Here is an 18,703-nt window from a genome sequence, read left to right as displayed (position 1 = left end):
GCATTTGTAGAATTCATACTTTTAGCTACAATGAACGCCATGGCTAGAAAGGCATAATGTTGTAGTGTCTTATATGGATTAGGCATTGTTGTAGATCTTAGGTTTAAATTACATGTAGTTAATTGTATAGTTACAGAGATAGGCGAGCATTTATGACATGATTATACGTATTATTTGATTAACTTTAAGCAAAAATTGGAAAGCCTTTTTTCTTTATATCAGAGTAGGTACAATGGAACTGGAACGTCCAGTAGAGATGACCAACGGGACCCTGATGAAGACAACTATCAAGCATCGAGCATGTGGACGTATATGGAACATGGCGGCGGAAGTAACAGCTCTAGTGCGTACATGTATGGACCAAATGAGCTGAGTCACTAACTACAAATGGACATGTCCTACATGATGAAGAAGGAGAAACGTGAGATGAATGTGCTTCAATGGTGGAAACAACATTAAATTCGACTCCCCATTGTAGCCTAAATGGCATGTGACATTTTATCTGTGCTGGTTTCTATAATTGCATCCGAGTCAGCATTCTCAACGAGTGGCTGGATTATTGAAGACAGAAGATGCTCTTTAACCAATGAGATAATTGAAGTGATAACGTGTTTACGGGATTTGACTCATGCAGAGAGAAGAACACAGCAGCACCCTAAAGATCCTGAACTACTCGAACTCTTCAGGAACACATATTTGAACGATGTAGATATTGTTGACAATAAATAATTTAATTAAAATAAATTTATTTAATTGTTTATTTATGAAGTGTGAATGTATGATGTGTGAATATTACATTTATGTTAAAATTAATTAATTAAATTGTCTCTTTAAAGTTTAAATTTAAATCCTCATATTTATAAATTATTATTAATTATAATTAACCATTAATTTATTTATTATTTTATTATCTTTTAAAATTAATTAAAAATTTACTAACTCCCTGGTGGAAATAAATTTTCCAAGCCCCTAAAAATTACATAAACCCCCCTACATAATTGTTTTTGGCCCCTTAAATATTAAAAAATTGGGGGGAGGGGGGTGTGAAAAATAATTTTCTAGGCCTATAGGACCGATCCTATGGGCCAAAGACCAGTCCTAGGGACCGGTTCCTATCCTAAAATTTCTTATGGGCCTGAGACCATGAGCGAGTCGGTCCCAAATGAGACCAGTCCTAGTCGAGCTCGGGCCCAGACCCAAGCCCGATTGGGACCAATGCCTACCCAAGTCAGCAACCAGTCCATCTCGAGAAGAGAATGCACCAGTCCATACACCTAGACCCACACCTACACAAATTGGGTCGAACCCATTCCTATACCCATATGGGAATGAATGAGGTAAACTAAGACTAGCTAGCTTTATATAGGATTTTACAAGTAGATCCAACGGTTCATATCTATACATATCCATTAAGATGGATGACTAGGATTTAGTGTACAAGCAATAGAATCCTAGTCCTATTGTGTTGCCTTTTTGGTGAGGAATATGTTGGAAGCTTCTAGAGATATTCTCTGGCATATTCTTTGATGCTTATAGGTCAAGTCTGGATCAAGCCTCTTAAACTGGACATTGGGCCTCGTATGGAGTTGGGCTTGGGTCGGACGTGACACTAAGTACAGACCCAAATTAAATCGATCCCATCCAAATAAGTTGGTAAGAGGGACATTTGTTCCCTAGACCTCACGCTTATGTGCATGACGTTGATTTAATTTGGAATACATGTTTTTTTTATTTATTTAAAAAAACTCTATTGAATGTTTTACTTTCCTTTATACGGTAAAACCTCTCTATAGTCATAATGGTAGGACCAACTAATTTTATTACTATTAGAAGGTTATAACTTAATAAAGGTGTAGTTACAAAAATTAATTAGTGTTTTGATTTCTTATTTTATAATTCATGTTTTAGTAATACAGTATTAGGATTTCAATTTAACCCATTCTACTAAGTTTATACAACTCTTTAAACAACTTTCAATTTTGTTTGAGTAGTGATAAGGTTCTTATGGGGTTATGTGGTGGTATTGGGTGTTGAATGGGTGGTTTAGGTGTTCATGAGTGTTGAAGGAAGATCATACATGGCCGCCACCACCATTTGTTTTCTTGGTTGTGTTTTCTCTATTGGATGTAAAGGTGGGCAGAGATCAGACCCAACCGGGCTAGGGTTTGGGCTCAGTTGGGACCAGTCTTTCATGGGCTTAGGACCGTCCCAAGTCCATGAATAATATTAGGGATCGGACTGGTCCCTAGGACCGATCCTAGGCTCATAGGACCGGTCCTAGGACCGATCCCATGGGTCTAAATAATTTCATTTACCCCCTATATATATATATTTAGGGTCTTAATCAAAATTATATAAAGGGGTTTAATGTAATTTTTTAGGGTGTTTTTAATTTAAACTTTAAGGAGATAATAACAATTTAATTTTAAGTTTTAACGTAAATATAATATTCACACAATTGCACTTCACAAATAAACAATTAAATAAATTTGATTTTATTAAATTATTAATTTTCATCGTCAATAATATTTACATCCTCCAAATCTGTGATTCTGAAGAGGTTGAGTAGTTCGAGATCTTCAAGGTGCTACTGATCTCCTCTGTCCACATGAGTCCAATCCCGTAAACATGTTATGACTTTAACCATCTCATTGGTTAAAGAACATTTTCTCTCTTCAGCAATGCAGCCACTAATTAAGAGTGCTGACTCGGATGCAATTGTCGAAATTGGCATGGATAAAATGTCACGTGTCATTTTGGCTACTATAAGAATTGACTTGCATTGTGGTTCCACCATTGAAACTCATTCATCTCACACTTCTCCTTTGTGGTAATGTAGGACATGTCCATTTGTAGGTATTGATACAGCTCATTTGGTCCAAGTTGTCTATATGAGCTCCTACTTCCACCACCATCGCTGCTGCATTCCACAAACCTCCAGATGCTCGTTCCTTGCCATCCTTGGTCTTCATCAGGGTCCTACTGCTCGTCTCTATTGGCGTTGGACACTCCAATATGCCTACTCTTATGCAAAGAAATAAGGCTTTCTAATTTTCTATTAAATTCTATCAAATAAGAACTATAGTCATATTGTAAATTATGGCCTATCTCAGCAACTGTATAATTAAATACGCTTGATTTAAATATATGATCTATAATAAGACCTAATCCATATAAGAATGAAATATTTATCTAACCAATATTTCTGGTTTTTTTTTTTTCCATTGCAACAACAATGTCGCGCAAATCTTCATTATATCTATATGTAGCAAAAGTTGTAGAAATTCGAAGTAAAATATCTAACACTACGTTAGTAGTAGGATAATAAATACCACTTAATAAATTAGTGGAATTGTAAAGAAACTTTAAGAAACGAAAAAAATAGTTCGCAAACCGTCCAATCGGATTTGTTGACGACTTCCTCCAGATAATTCTTTTGGTTGACGAACTTTGTAATTTGTCTCACGGTTGGTATAACTTTTTCCAACATTAGGTACGTGGAGTTCCAATGGATAGACATGTCCATACATAACTTCTTTGGTTGGTAACAATATTTATGGAATTCAGTCCATCTTTAATTGCTACCGGCGATGAATTTGATAGCCGAGAGATGAATTTGATAGCCGCACACACCCTTTCAATCCTCGAATGTATATCTTTTAAACCTACTTTAACAATCAAATTAATGATGTGGCAAGCACATCTCTGGTGAAAAAAATTTGCCTTCACCATGCGGATCCAATCTCTTTTCAAATAAAGAAATTGCTGAGGTATTAGCAACTGCATTATCAAGCGTTAGTGCCATAACTCTCTCAAGTAATAAATATTCTTGCAAAACTTCAATAATTGTAAAATAAATAGTTTCAACACTATGTTTTTCACATAATGCTTTAAAACTTATCAATTTTTGTTGTAAATGTCAACCATGATCTAGATAATGTATTGTGACACTAAAAAAATCTGTTTTTGATCTAGCAGCCTATATATCTTAAATAAGTACAGTAGATATATTCCTAAAATTTTGATATTCATTTTTAAGTTGATTTTTTATTTTATCATAAAGGTTCTTTATGTCCATTCTAGTTGTAGCTCTACTAAAAGGGGTAAATGCTGGACAAAAAACTGTTTTAATCATTTGAACAAAATAAGGATTTTCAGATAAAGAAATAAGAGAGTCCGTAGCACATATGAATTTTGCTATTTCCTCTCGTGTTGTGAGTGCATTGTAATTCCATGTTGAGAGAGTTAAGGATTATGGATTAAAATTATGTTTAGTTTGAATTTGCCTACCTGGTGCAGTACTTAAACCTGAACCAAACTGGCGGGACTGCTGCATTTGTTGGGGGTGCTTTTTCTCCAAGTGCTGCCGCATCGTCGAAATCCCATTTTCAACACCAATATCGGTTGAACAAAAATTTCATTCCCCACATGTCTCTTCACCCAACCCATTTAGCTTTGGCCATTTCGATTTGGTGAAGAATTGTCATACCTCGAACATGACCCTCTTTGACAGTCAGGTCGTGGAGTTGCAGCTCACTTGTGTTTGGCTGGACTTAGTCCTGACTGTTTGTGGTTATGGAATTGAAGTTGTTCCCTCTTGAAAGGATGAAAATGGATCTAAATCCTTCCATTTCTTTGGTGGATGGAACGTAATATTGATTTGGAGATGATCCTTCGAATGCATAATTTCGGGAATCCATTATGAATTTATATTAAAATAATAAATAATTAAAATGAAGAAATTGAATAATAATAGGAATAATAGATGAAATTGAAAAATGGAAAAAATTGAATAATATAAATAATAATATGAATAAATATAAATATTAATTGAATTGAAGAGAATTTGAGAATTGGAGTAGAGAGATTGAGAGAAGAGAATAGATGAGAGTTGAGTTGTGAAGAAAATGCGAAATATTGGGGGGTTTTATAGTTGACGTTTGGGGGGGAAGTGCAAAAAAATGAAGTTTTCCCCCCATATGACCCTTGCCTGGTCAATGCAATATATCTATTTTTTGTAAAATATCAATTTAGCCCCCATATTTATTATAAATTCAAAGTATGGGGTTTTTGGTAATTTGTCAGGCGACATTAAAAAAAAAAAAGGTTTGGCCCCGAGCCTAGGACTAGAGGAGGGCTCGAACCAGGGCTCAGGCCCTCCTCCACGGTTTGGGCCAGGTTTTGGGACTGGACCCCCTAGGACAGGTCCTTGTGAGGACCGATCCTAGTCCCTAGTTTTTGGGTGGGCTTTTTGGGTCTGGTCCCAAATGCTCACCTCTAATTGGATGATGCAGTTGCACACATCCCCATAAATGGGGAATTAGGTGGGGCAAAATTCTAGGGTGCGTTTGGTTTATTATTTTGGGTAGGATTTTGGGGATAGTATTGGATAGTTAAATAGGGGAGTACTACGAGATAAAATTTAAAAATTTATTAAAAAGCCCCCAAAGTTTGCTAATTTAATAAACACCCCAATATATTAAAATATTGTAAAATGACAAAAACACCCCTAACACCCAAAGTGCCAGATTCTGGCCACCACCGTCGAAATCTGGCCAAAAAATTGGATAACCACAAAATCCGATCGGATTTGGATCGATATGGCCTTTTCCGGCCATATCCACCACGGATCTAGCCGAAAAATGCCAGATCTAAGGCTGGATGTGGCCTTCGACGGCCGGAAAAGGCCAACTTTGGCCGTCGTTGACAGTTAACGGCAGCCATTTCTTTGTCTATCGCTAACGGCCAGATCTGGCCTTTTCCGGCTAGATCCGTGGCCGATTTGGCTGGAAAAGGCCAGATCTAGCCATTAACGGCTATTTCCGGTGGTCGTGTGACTGTTGTGACAAATTCCGGCTACCACCGGCGGTGGTTGCCGAAATCTGGCAAGTATTGTGGGTGGGGGTGTTTCTGTTAATTTTTAAACTTTTTTCCTAGGGGTATTTAATGAAATGAATAAACTTATGGGGTCTAAAAGTAATTAAAAAAATAGACTAATATTTTGGGCATAACGTGTCAAACAACATTTGAAGAATAGGATAGAGAATATGGATAAAAATAATAAGCCAAATGCACCCTTAGTAGTTCGGGGTGGGGACGGGGAATGAGATCCCCGACCCTGCGCCCACTTGTGGTTTTATAAAAGAAGACAAAGATCATGAGAATATTTAGAAAGATCCATAAAATTATTTTAGAAGCATATATTAAACCTTATTCAGGACCTAGAAGAAAAAAAAAAAAACAACAACAACACTACTATCATCACTTACCATTACTACATTTTGGCTAATGCTTCTCTTAATTATTTGACCAATGTTATGCTTATAATTAAGTTGTACAATTGAGTCATAGAAATAGATAAAAAACAAAAGATAGAGTAATTATTTTACGTAATTTTTTTTAATGTAGTTTTTGTCTATTTGTTTGAATTAGTTCTATAACTCAATTATAAGCAAATCATTATTGTAATGGTTTTACATAATCATGCTAGAAGACAAAATTCCATTCAACAAAACAATAAAAAAATTATTGCTAATTACCATAATATGTATTTAAATTCACGCCTAAGAAATCTATTGCTATTTGCTAATTCAACAACACAAGAAAGTGGAATTAGCAAGTAGCTGTTTATTAAAGTAATTTATACAAGTAAAAAAATGACATCAGTGTAATGATATCGTCTAGGAAAAAGATGATGATGCTATCAATCTGACGTAAGAGAAGGGGTTTTATTTGAAATATGTTCATCTAAATAGGTTAAAGCAAACAATTCTAAAACATTAGGCCCATCTCGAAAAAAGAATGGAGTCTTTTTGGACAATTCAGGTACAAGCAATTCAGAGTTGCGCATTAATCGAGAAGAGACAAAGTAGAAAGAACTTTAAGCCGATAAAGCTATATTAAAAAAGGTTATTTAACATATTTTTCTTTTTATTTAACATAAGTATGATAAGAAGATAGGTTTTTAAATTCTCAGTAGTACTACTCCACTTTAGATTTAGAGTTCTCTGGAACAGGAATGCACTTGACAATCCAACCAATCGGCCAAGAAACAGCTGCAATAGCAACGCATAAACCCCATTGCTCCCACTTCAGCTTCTCAGTATCTGCAAACCTGTTCAGGAATTCAACCATCACTATTTGAAGAAAAACTGTTATCCCAATAATCCCCAAGAATAACTTGTTCTTATGTATGTCCTCGAAGACGTTTTTCTTTTCAAGCTTCCTTGCATTGAATTGATTGAAAACTTGGCAGAGGACAAATGTGTTGAAGATCATGGTGTTTTTTACCTTCTCATTTACAGTACCAATGATTGATTCACCTTTAAACTGGAGGGTCAAGAACACCGCTATCTGATATAGAGCTTGAGCCAGAAGATTCCTCCACATAATGTTGGTGATAAGTGGCTGTGAACGACCCGGAGGTGGTTTGTCCATGAGCTCCCTGGTGGGCTTCTCGGTAGCCAAAGCTAGGGCACCTAAAGTGTCCATGATAAGATTCACTCACAACAACTGGACTGTTGTTAATGGAACTTCACCGGCCGAAGCTACTTCCAAAATGTTGATTACAAGAGCAGCAAAATTTACTGTAAGCTGGAACTGAATGAATTTCTGAATGTTGGTATGGACAGATCTTCCCCACCTCAAAACTGCGGCAACTGATGCAAAATTATCATCCATGATGACAATATCGGAGCTCTCCTTAGCCACTTCAGTCCCTTGAATTCCCATAGATAGTCCTATATCAGCTTCCTTCAGAGCTGGTGCATCATTTGTGCCATCCCCTGTGACTGCGACCACATGATTTTTCTTTTTTAAGCACTTTACCATGAGCATTTTATCTTCAGGAGAGGATCTTGCCATCACAGATATTTGGTCAACTATCTCCATTCTCTCATCTTCTGTGAAGTTTCTAAATGCCTGTCCTTCTATCGCTAATCCAGTGGATGTGTCCTGATTTGGCCTGAGAATTCCACTTTCAGTAGCGACGGCTTTTGCAGTGGAAATATTATCACCAGTGATCATCTTGATGATCACTCCGGCGTTTTGGCAATCTTCCACCGCTTTCTTTACCCCTGCGCGACATGGGTCCTTTATACCCACCAATCCTATTAGGCTCAAGCCGTCTTCAATTAACTTTTTCTGATCCTCTGCAGCCTCTTGTGAAACTTGTTTATGCGCAATACCAATGCATCGGAGGCTGCTGGCTGCCATATCTTCAATAATTTGTTCCATTGTCTCCCTTGCACCATCATCCAGATTCTTAGTATTTCCAGAAGCATCAAGGTAAGTTGAACACATTGCTAGAATAATCTCTACTGCTCCTTTCCAATGCACGTTGATTGTGTTGTCTGTATTCCTCCTTATCATAACCCCACTCCGTTTCTTTTGTGAATTGAAGGGCTCAACTTGGAGAACTGTACAACTCTGTTTTACTTTCTCCATATCCATGTTCATATCCAGGGTAGCCCAAGAAAGAATTGCTTTTTCAGTGGGGCTACCTGAGAACTCGTATTCAGATCTCGAATTTTCCCTGAAGACACTACCAGTTGTATTCAGAGCAACCCCTTGTTGGATCAATTCAACAATCCGTTGAGATATGGAAGAAACATCACCATCTTGTATACGTTCTTGGCCAAGCCAAAACTGGGTCACCTTCATCCGGTTCATAGTGAGAGTGCCCGTTTTATCCGTCAAAATAACAGTTGCAGAGCCCATTGTCTCGCAGGCAGAAAGGTTTCTCACCATAGCTTGATCCGAGATCATTCTCTTCATCGAATAAGCAAGAGTCAGAGTAACAGCCAACGGCAGACCTTCCGGGACTGCAACCACGAGTATTGTGACTGCTGTAGCCACATTTCCCAAAACAACATTCACAATCTCTTCAAACTTAGTGTTGCTTCCATTAAATTTAGTGAAGTAGCGGACCAGTAAGCCTAGAAGAACGAAGAAAGCAGCTGCTAATCCAACCTTCCCAATTAAAGAAGTTAGTTTATTGAGCCGACCTTGAAGAGGAGTCTGTTCGCCGGTGTCCCGGCTTATCTGGCTCATCATTTGGCCCCATGCTGTGTCCATTCCAACTGAGGTAGCAAGCATTCAAGCATAACCGTCAGCCACCTTGGTGCCAGAAAACAAGAATGGATTTTGGCTGCTGTTTACCTCCACATGATCGCTCTCCTCAGTCATACTTGATTCGTCCATTTGTAAAGAATGCCCGTCGAGAACCAAGCCATCAGCTGGAACTTGGTCTCCAATCTTTAAGCAAATAACATCTCCGACAACAATTTCAAAGATTGAAATTTGTTGGTGCCGACGACTCCGAACAACTTCAATTATGATATTGCTGCTGCGTTTTGATAACTCTTCAAACTGGATATTTTGCCTGAAGTTGCTTACAGCAGAGACAACAATGACGAGAAAGACGGCTAAAAGAATGCTCCCACCGTCATACCAACCTTGTTTCAGGCCATGTTCTTTTATGCCAAAAACAAGAGAAAATGCTGCACAGCCTAAAAGAATCAATATCGTACGATCTTGGAAGCCTTCTGCGACAAAATGGATGAAGCTTTTCGAGGGTGGTTTTGGATACGAGTTTGAACCAAATGCCACACGTCTGCGAGCAATATCATCGTCACTGTTACTGAGTCCTTCATCAGTGTTTGTTCCAATAGCAAAAGCTACACCTTGAGTCCCACGTAACATTTGAAGCAGGCCGACATTTTTCTCCTTCACTAGGTTTGTCAGGCGTTCTCGACCAAGCTGGAAGAATCCATTTTCTTCAAGATGAGACATGTTTTAGTTGCCAAAACAAGAAATGATGTGGAGAGGTGAACAAGAATGGCAATTAAAGATAGGTATATATAGTAAACGTTTATTAATAAAATAATATAATGGTGAAGTTGCAAAGATAAAGTTGGCATTAATTTTCCAAGGATTCTTGGATCTTTTTGACTTGCTTTTTCAGAAGAGGGTTGGTAGAAAGATAAAAGATTTTTTTTTTTTTTTTGCGCTTCACTTGGTACCGACTACCACTTGTTTTTTTCAGTCATGTCATGAATTTTTTCTTTTGTTTAATTGTATAATCTGACTAGATGTTTTGAAAGTGAATGGTTATGATACTACTCTTTTTTAGTGGTAAATTAGATTCCAATTCTATCAATGTTTGTTCTTTTGTTAGATTGTAGATAGAAGTTTCTTTGTCATACGCTTCAAATTAATTAACTTTATTGCTCATTATATGGGTGGGTGGTGGACCATAAACTAGGTGTTCAAAAGAACTGGTTGGAACCAGAACTAGTGGGTACCTAAGGTTTGGTTCCAGTTTCTATCCAGAATCGACCGTCAATGAGTAGGTTCTAGTTCCAAATTTTTGGAACCGTTACTGTGCGGTTGCGGTTCCAGTTCCGGTTCCTATAGTTAGGAACCAGGAATCAGGAACTGAGGCTAATATAAAATAAAATTAAAGATTATGGGGGTTAATAAAAACTTTTGTAGAAAAAGTAATGTGAATACATTTATATTTATATTTCATAACACTTAAAGTAAGTTGGTTTGACTTTTGAGAATCTACCTTTACAAAGTAATGGAGTTTGTAATTTTGAATTTATAATTTGTAATTTTATTTTTGTTAACAAGTGCCAGGTGGGGGGAGGGGGGAGGTCCTTGTAATTTTAAAAGGTACCCAGAACCGGAACCGGAACCACATGTTCTGGTTCTGGGTACCTAAGAACTGGAATCGTCGGTTCTGGTTCTGGTTCCAAATTTCAAGGAACCGTCGATTCCGGTTCCTTCAAAAAATGCAGGGTACTCGGAACCGAACACCCTTAATTAATGATATGAAAGTTCTTTTTTTGATTTATAAATTCATAAACATGGATGCATATGAGCTGATGGTCATTATTTTACAAGCATTAACTTATGATCAAAATATAACTATCAAACCTGGTCATTAAATAAATTGTTAAGTTGATGGTTGATGCTAGATTTTGACACCAACGACTCGCACGTGCAAAATGTTAAGTGGACTTAGATATTACACGTGAACTGTGAAATGAATCAAATGACAGGGAGACAATTTTTAAAGTGGTTCAGATGCTCAAAACGAACTCTACGTCCACTGCCTGCTTAGTTATGAAATAGTACAATCAGGTCGAATGCAGCGATCTCTGAGAGAGAGTATTACTTTTGTTATCAAGACTAGAATCCTGAAAAATAGAGGGGAGCTCTCTATTTATAGTAAGAGATCTTTGGTAATGATTATGGGTCTATCAGCGGGCAGGTGCTGTGTAGTTCCTACCCTACTCCTCATTGGCCAGTTGCACGGAAGATATCCTTAAATCGCGTAGGGTCTTGGCAAGTAGGTGACTCCCAGCCACTCACTCGCCTGGCCTTTACCTGCCAAGCGGATGACAGCCTTACTCCTTCTATCCTTGGACGATGTGGCAGTGCTTGGACGACACAATGCTTTCTTGAACTTTGATTGGTCCTTGCTGACGTGAGCCTACATCAGCCCTGATTTTTTAAGCATAACAGAACCCCCCCCCCCCCCCCCCCCCCCCCCCCCCCCCCCCTTTCCCTTCCCCTTCCCCTTCCCTAGTTTTTGGAGTGCGTAATCTCGCTTTAAAAACTCATGTCTTAGATCTGAATAGTTGTCACACTATAGGTTGCAATCTCGAACTGAAGAGCTCGAACTATGCTTGGCGCGATCGGGTGTTGAGAGCTAGGACTGCGATCTGATCGTTTGGAGCGATCCGAAGCTGAGCATAATCTGATAATTGACATGAAATGTCCAGTGGATGAATTCTTGGAGAGAGTTGACATCAGAAGCCCAAACGCACGACTTAGAGGCCTTAAACAGACAAGCCAACTTAAAACAGCCATAACTTTTGATCTATGAGGAGTTTTGGAGCCCGTAAGATATCCATGGAAAGCTCGTTCCAAGCTCTACGTCATGGTAATAGGGGAACCCGATTGGGGCTATTTTCAGGGCCAAAATCCGTCGTTTCGGCATGTTTTTAAGGCTGTTTTGAGTTTTCAACGCATTTTTTCTAACACTAGCAGTTGGTCGCAACCTGAGAACTAGGACCTGATTGCGATCTGAGAACTGAGAACAGACCTGAGGCTATTCATAATCTCAGAATTGAGAGTTGATCGCGATTTGAGAGCTAGGATCCGATCGCGATCGGATGGGAGCTTGACTTGAGAGTCTAAGGCGTGCAATGTGAACGATCTAATGCACGCGATCTTAAGCAAACGAGCGAGCTTATGAGCTCAATCAGAGAGCATAAGGAGCTCGATCAGAGAGCATAAGAAACTTGATCTGAGATCATAAGGAGCTCGATTTGAGATCATAAAAAGCTTGATCAAAGAGCATAAAGAGCTCGATCTGAGATCATAAAGAGCTCGATTTGAGATCATAAGGAGCTCGATCAGAGAGTATAAGGAGCTCGATTTGAGATCATAAGAAGTTCGATTAGAAAGTGCGAAGCTTGATCTGAGAACAGAAGAAGTTCAATTAGAGAACGCGAAGCTTGATCTGAGAACATAGAGAGTTCGATCAGAAAGCGTGAAGCTTGATCTGAGAAAAGAAGAAGTTCAATCACAAAGCGCGAAGCTTGATTTGAGAACACAGGGAGTTCGATCAAAAAACACGAAGCTTGATCTGAGAACTCGAGATCAACGATCTAAGCGCTCGTAAACGCGATCTGGCCGCTCAGAAGTGCAATCTAAATTATCTGAATGCGTGATCTCAACGATCTTGAACGCGCAATCTAGATGATCTGAGCATGCGATCTGCGATTTGGGCAATATGAGTGCGTGATCTCAACTATCTTGAACACGCGATCTGTGCATGTGATTTGCGATCTGGCAACGGGATCCAAGAGCTCTGATACGTGCGATCTGACCATGCCATATGAGAGCTATGATGCGTGCTATCTGTGATCTGGCCATGCCATATGAGAGCTAGAGATTTGAGCGCGTGATCTTAGTGATCTTGAACGCGTGATCTAAGCGTGCGATCTGCGATTTGGCCACGCGATCTGAGAGCTCTAATGCGTGCAATTTGTGATCGAGCCATGCCATCTAAGAACTCTAATGCATGCAATCTGCGATCTGGCCACGTCATCTGAGAGCTCTGATGTGTGCGATCTGCAATCTGACCACGCCATCTGATAGCTCTGATGCGTGCGATTGGCGATCTGGCCACGCCATCTGAGAGCTCTGATGAGTGCGATCTGCGATCTGACCACGCCATCTAAGTGCTCTGATGCGTGCGATCTGTGATCTGACCATGCCATCTGAGAGCTCTGATGGCGTGGCCAGATCACAGATTACACGCATCAGAGTAGAGCTGATGTCAGCTCTACCTAAAAGACAAAGTGTACTTATTGTCAAGCTCATATCGTCTCAAAGATATTTTATACCAACCCTATCTCATTTTAAGATAAGGACGAATGTGAGCTCTCCATGTGTCAAGGCAGCTTGCAAAGACACTTATTACATTGACCTTAAAGGTTTATAAATGGGCACCTCTCTTCGTGAAAAAAAGGATGCTGGGCATATGAGAATTAGGCACATGAAAGCTTATTTTTCTCTGTAAACAAAGTATTTCTCCATCTTTATACGCTTCACAGGCAATATCATGAAAATAGTCAGAGAATAATAAAATAACAGTAGATGTATGATTCGCTTTAAGCATCCGAACCACTATAAAAATCTCTCTTGTCTATCTATTATTTATGTTTCTGCAAATATATATAATCTCAACACTATATTCAAATCTCATGAATCCATCACGTTTAATTTCTAAGACTCTCTTAACACTTTGCACGTGCGAGTTGTTAATATCAAAATCAAGCATCAACAGTCGAGAAGGGCCGTCATAGTTTCTTCATAATTTAGGAACAAAAAAAATAAAAAAATAAAAAAAAAAATAAAAAATAAAAGTCTTTGCATTGTTGTTGAGAGTTGTTGATATGCATGAATTAACAAAGATCCATCGACCCCATTAAACTTAGTCAACAGGTTTTCTTATAATCTTTAATTATGGTATATTAGCTTGTGCTTGTGTTTCTCTTTAGAATACCATTTCACTATTTCAGTTGAATTTTTTTTTTTTATTTATTTATTTTTTTTTTTTATATATATATATAAATATAGAATTCTGTCATCGTAAGTTTTATAGTAAGTCAATATGTCAAATTTTCACTTTAGTGTATTGATAAATGTTAAGTAACGTGTTACCCACATCAAGTTCACAAACATATAAAATTTTAACTGAATAAAATGTATTAATATAATTAAATTTTGATTTTTAATAGTTTTAACATGCATATGCCAATATATTTTTAACGTATTTTCTCTTACATGCAACATTCCTTTCACCCACATCATTGGATGAAACCACTTAAATAAAATAATAACATGTGTTTTTAGTTTTTAAAACCGTCCAAATTGTTATTAACAAACGATTTGAGTGTGTGATTATTAATGAAAAGATATATATAACAACACACGATATTATTTCTCTCCATTAAAATGAACTGGTGAATCATGACACTGTTATTCTATTCTTAACTAAAGAATGATTATACTCTAATTATTTCCAAATTTAATTATAAGTTATAATTTCATCCTGCGGCTATGAAAATTTACAAGTAGGGAAATGATTACACAAGGTTCTAGAAATGGTAATAATATTTCTATTTATTAAATTTTATATATTAATTGATATTTTGCCAGAGATGGTAATATATTTTGCGTGGGGTCACTAGCTCCCACTCATCAAAACTTGGGTCCGCCCATGGCCTCCACAAAATTCAAGCCAATCCGCACAAAGAATTCGCCCCTGCAATTTAATTCTCCGGAATTGAGCAGCAAAAACTCCATGGTTGCTCATACTCATCATCTTGAACATGCATATTAATAAAATTTGTTGATGCTCGTTTATGACACCAACCAATTGTCACGTGGGTATTGCTATTTAATGAATTGATGCACGTGATAATGGATATATCAGATGAAATGAATGCAAATGAGACTTTTAAAGTGGTTCGGATGCTAAGGTAGCATATCCTACGTCCACTGATTTGTATTGATATTAGTGTGGGTCAGGTCGCAAAGCGGACTGACGTACAAAAAGTTATGAAAAGTAAGTGTTTTTTCTTTTACAAGGGAGAGAGTCGTTTTTTGCGAAGAATGGCCGAATCCCCCTAATGGAGGAGTCTTCTTCGTCTTATATCAAATTGAAGCGTGTAATCATCATTAAATCCATGGGTTGGTGTGATTGTCAGGATGTAATCCGGCTTTACGTCCCATTTTCCTTTTTCCAAACTGATTTCGCACGACTTGCTGCAGAGGAATGGACGCGTGTGAGCTCCACATTACTTTGCAGGTCTGACGTGTGCGCGTTGCCCTGACAGGAGCAGGTCACCCGTAACGTGACTCTTCCCACGTCAGCCCTTTGTTTTCCCGGGTATAACAAAATTAAACAAAATTGATATTGTATGGAAAAACAATAATTAAAATTTATCTTTTGTACTACAGTTATTTAAAAAAAAAAAAAGAATGTTTCTGACATTCATTCTTTGATAAATGATGAATTGTAGATAGGATCAGACTATCAATCAACTTTTACAGATTCAACAACTGCGATTCTTCAACAGAAAAAAGTGTTTGGGAAGTTTCGATGAAACTCGCTATATCTTCAAAAGTTTTAAACTGTTTGCCGTCCACAGAGGTTATTGCTAATTAACTGCTTACCTTTTGAAAAATTGGGCACATACTTGTTCTAGAAACGTGGAACTATACATACTAATCACAAGAAAATAAACAAAGAGGGTCCACCAGCAAAAATATTAAACAGGAGAACCTAAAAGAGACCTAAGTTTAATTCAACACATAAAAACCACAAAAATCTGCATATCATCGAACTTACCTTTTTTTTTTTTTTTTAAAGCTTTTCGATCATCTTTATTTTATTGCAAATGTTTGGAATAAAATATATGGTGCAATAACATTCTCAACATCTGATATGATTACTACTTTATCAAATTCATATATTAAAATACTTCTAATCAAACTGTATTTGGTCAGACATCAAATCAAACCGAAAATGTCGTTCCAAGAAGCACGTTGTCGTTTTAAGTAGTAACTGTATTTGGTCAAACATCTAATCAAACTGAAAATGTGCACAACTGTTACAAGAACAACAACTTTCATTCTCTTTATGATGGAGCCACTTTTAAAAACTCCCCAGCTGCTATTATTGGAATGTATAATTCTTTGATGGATTGGTCGGCCTATCTTACACCATTTGATAAGCTTCTTTTAACACCAACTTTATGCTGATAATTCATAGTATATATTAACAAATTGAAGATATAATTAGTCAAACTTTTATAAGTTTCCATAAAAATACAAAAATAATTATATCGTAATTAACTTTTCTTAAAATTTATGAGATGTGTTATCAGACACTATTTTAAAAGAAAACTTTAAATACAAACAATGAAATTAATAACTCTTAATTTAATCTACCCTCATTGTCCCAATAATTTATGATAGCACTGAAACAGAACACTGCATAAGAGTTTTTTTATGTAGATTATTTTCATTTTTTTTTTTTTTTTAATTAGTGCTGTCCAATGGAAATGAAAAGTTGATAATCTAATTGTCAAAGAGAAAAGTTAACAGTCTTTTGTAATCAGTCTACTCTCTTTTTTCTATCTAAAGAAACTTGCAGAGCAATCTAATATCAAATATGATAAACTACATTGAATAAATAATAATGTATTAAATAAGCTTGTTGCATTATATTGAACTGTACAAACAATTTCAACCAAGCTAAAGCAAATAATTAAAGGTTTAAGTACCTTTACAAACTCTTGAATATTTTTCAATATTCCCAACTTCAAGTGCAACCTCATGTCTTTCATATAAATAGTGAAATGCTATGTTAAAATCCTTGAATCATGGTCAAATAACCAAGATCTGATATCTAGTATGGATAGAAAGGGGTCCACAGACAAGATTCTGATCTCACTTTTCAATACTCTTTCAATCTTTCTATCAAATTTGCATTTGGCTGACATGATATTTCGATTAAAAACAAAAATAAAGGTAAAGAAAGACCTATTTGATCTCTGTGTAGTCCATGAGAACACTATCTTGCACTCAATTGGAAAGTTTCACAATCATATGTACTTAGGTAACTGTTCCCCCCCACAGCTCAATCACTGGATCACCTCCATATAGTAATGGGGGTGATCTAAGGGTTGAGGGACCCCAAGAAGAAACAAAAATTTCACAATCATTAGAGCTAATCCAATCAAACCTGAAATGCATGCAAGGACAGTTGAATATTCTGCAATGAAAAGTTTGTCAATTACATGTACTGGCACTTCTTATCAAGAAAGTGATAGTTGACAAAATTGCAAACAATCAGCAGAGTGGCGAAGAGTGTGCCGTCAGAACAATAAAGCTACACCTTCCATAGCTTTTGGTGATTTAACAAAATAATCAATCTTTTAAGTTCAAATAAGACCTTACATAGGGTATGCAGTAGGAATGTTGGGTAAATATCAAAGTAACCCAGGCTTGAACACTGAAAAGCTGCCAAGAAAGTTATGTGTTATCTGGAAGGAATCAAGGATTATATGCTTACACTCTTATCATTTGGAGGTGATTGGGTATATAGACTCTTATTTCGGTGGATGTAGAGATTCTAAGAAGTCTACTTCTGGGTATATATTTATACTTGCTAATGGTGCTATATCTTGGAAAAGCACTAAACAGAATATAATTGCAACATCTACAATGGAAGCAAAATTCATTGTGTGTTATGAGGCTACATCACAAGCTTTGTGGCTGAGAAATTTTATATCTGGTTTAAGAGTATCGACTCCATTGCAAGGCCATTAAAGATTTATTGTGATAACTTAGCTGCCGTTTTTTTCTCAAAGAATAACAAAAGTAATAGTTGTAGCAAACATATAGATATAAAATATCTTTCAGTTAGAGGTCATGTTAAAGAGCAAAAGGTGGATATCCAACACATCAGTACATAATTAATGGTTGTCGATCCCATGACCAAAGGATTGCTTGTTAAAGAATTTAAGGATCATGTGGATTGTATGGGGCTTGTTAGCTCATTTGATGTATAAGTTAACTTTCACATTTGTATTTATGACCTTATTCAGATATTTTGACATATACAGTTTATCTATTACATTTTTTGGTGCTCATAAAGTTAAATGTCAAAAATAAAGTAGACCACAAATGACTTATAGGAAGTTTATTCATAAATTTAAGAGAAACTCATAAAGTACTTATATAAAAAATGCATTGTAATAGATAGAAGGGAGTATTTGATTTAAAGGATATGACCGCCATCATTCATGTATTGAGCTTTTATGTAAGTAATGCTTGTTATAACTCATATTATGGCCATATTCGGATTAATCACCTATATAGTATTTTTCAAATTGCGGCATGAGGCCAAGTGGGAGAATGTAAGACTTGATGTGGCCACATGCCACAATTATGCAATTCAAGGTGGTTTAAAGGAGTTATTCAACTGCCTCTCTTGATCCTTGATGAGAGGTTAAAGACAGTTGATGGGAGTTACTTGGTCCCTAACCTAGCCATTTGTAAGGATATCATCTTTTCTATCAAAGAGATATCACAAAACATAAAAAGGTTC

At 36.9% G+C, this 18,703-nt stretch overlaps 1 pseudogene; it reads right to left on the bottom strand.

Annotated features, from left to right (window-relative positions):
* Positions 1–626: 626 nt before the first annotated feature.
* LOC116141687 lies at positions 627–11,880 on the bottom strand (annotated as a pseudogene).
* Between the last annotated feature and the right edge of the window lie 6,823 nt (positions 11,881–18,703).

The sequence above is a fragment of the Pistacia vera genome, unplaced genomic scaffold, assembly GCF_008641045.1.
Source record: "Pistacia vera cultivar Batoury unplaced genomic scaffold, PisVer_v2 Contig40, whole genome shotgun sequence".
NCBI lineage: Eukaryota > Viridiplantae > Streptophyta > Magnoliopsida > Sapindales > Anacardiaceae > Pistacia > Pistacia vera.
Note: the sequence above shows the minus strand (reverse complement) of the source record. Positions and strands in the feature narration are given on the sequence as shown.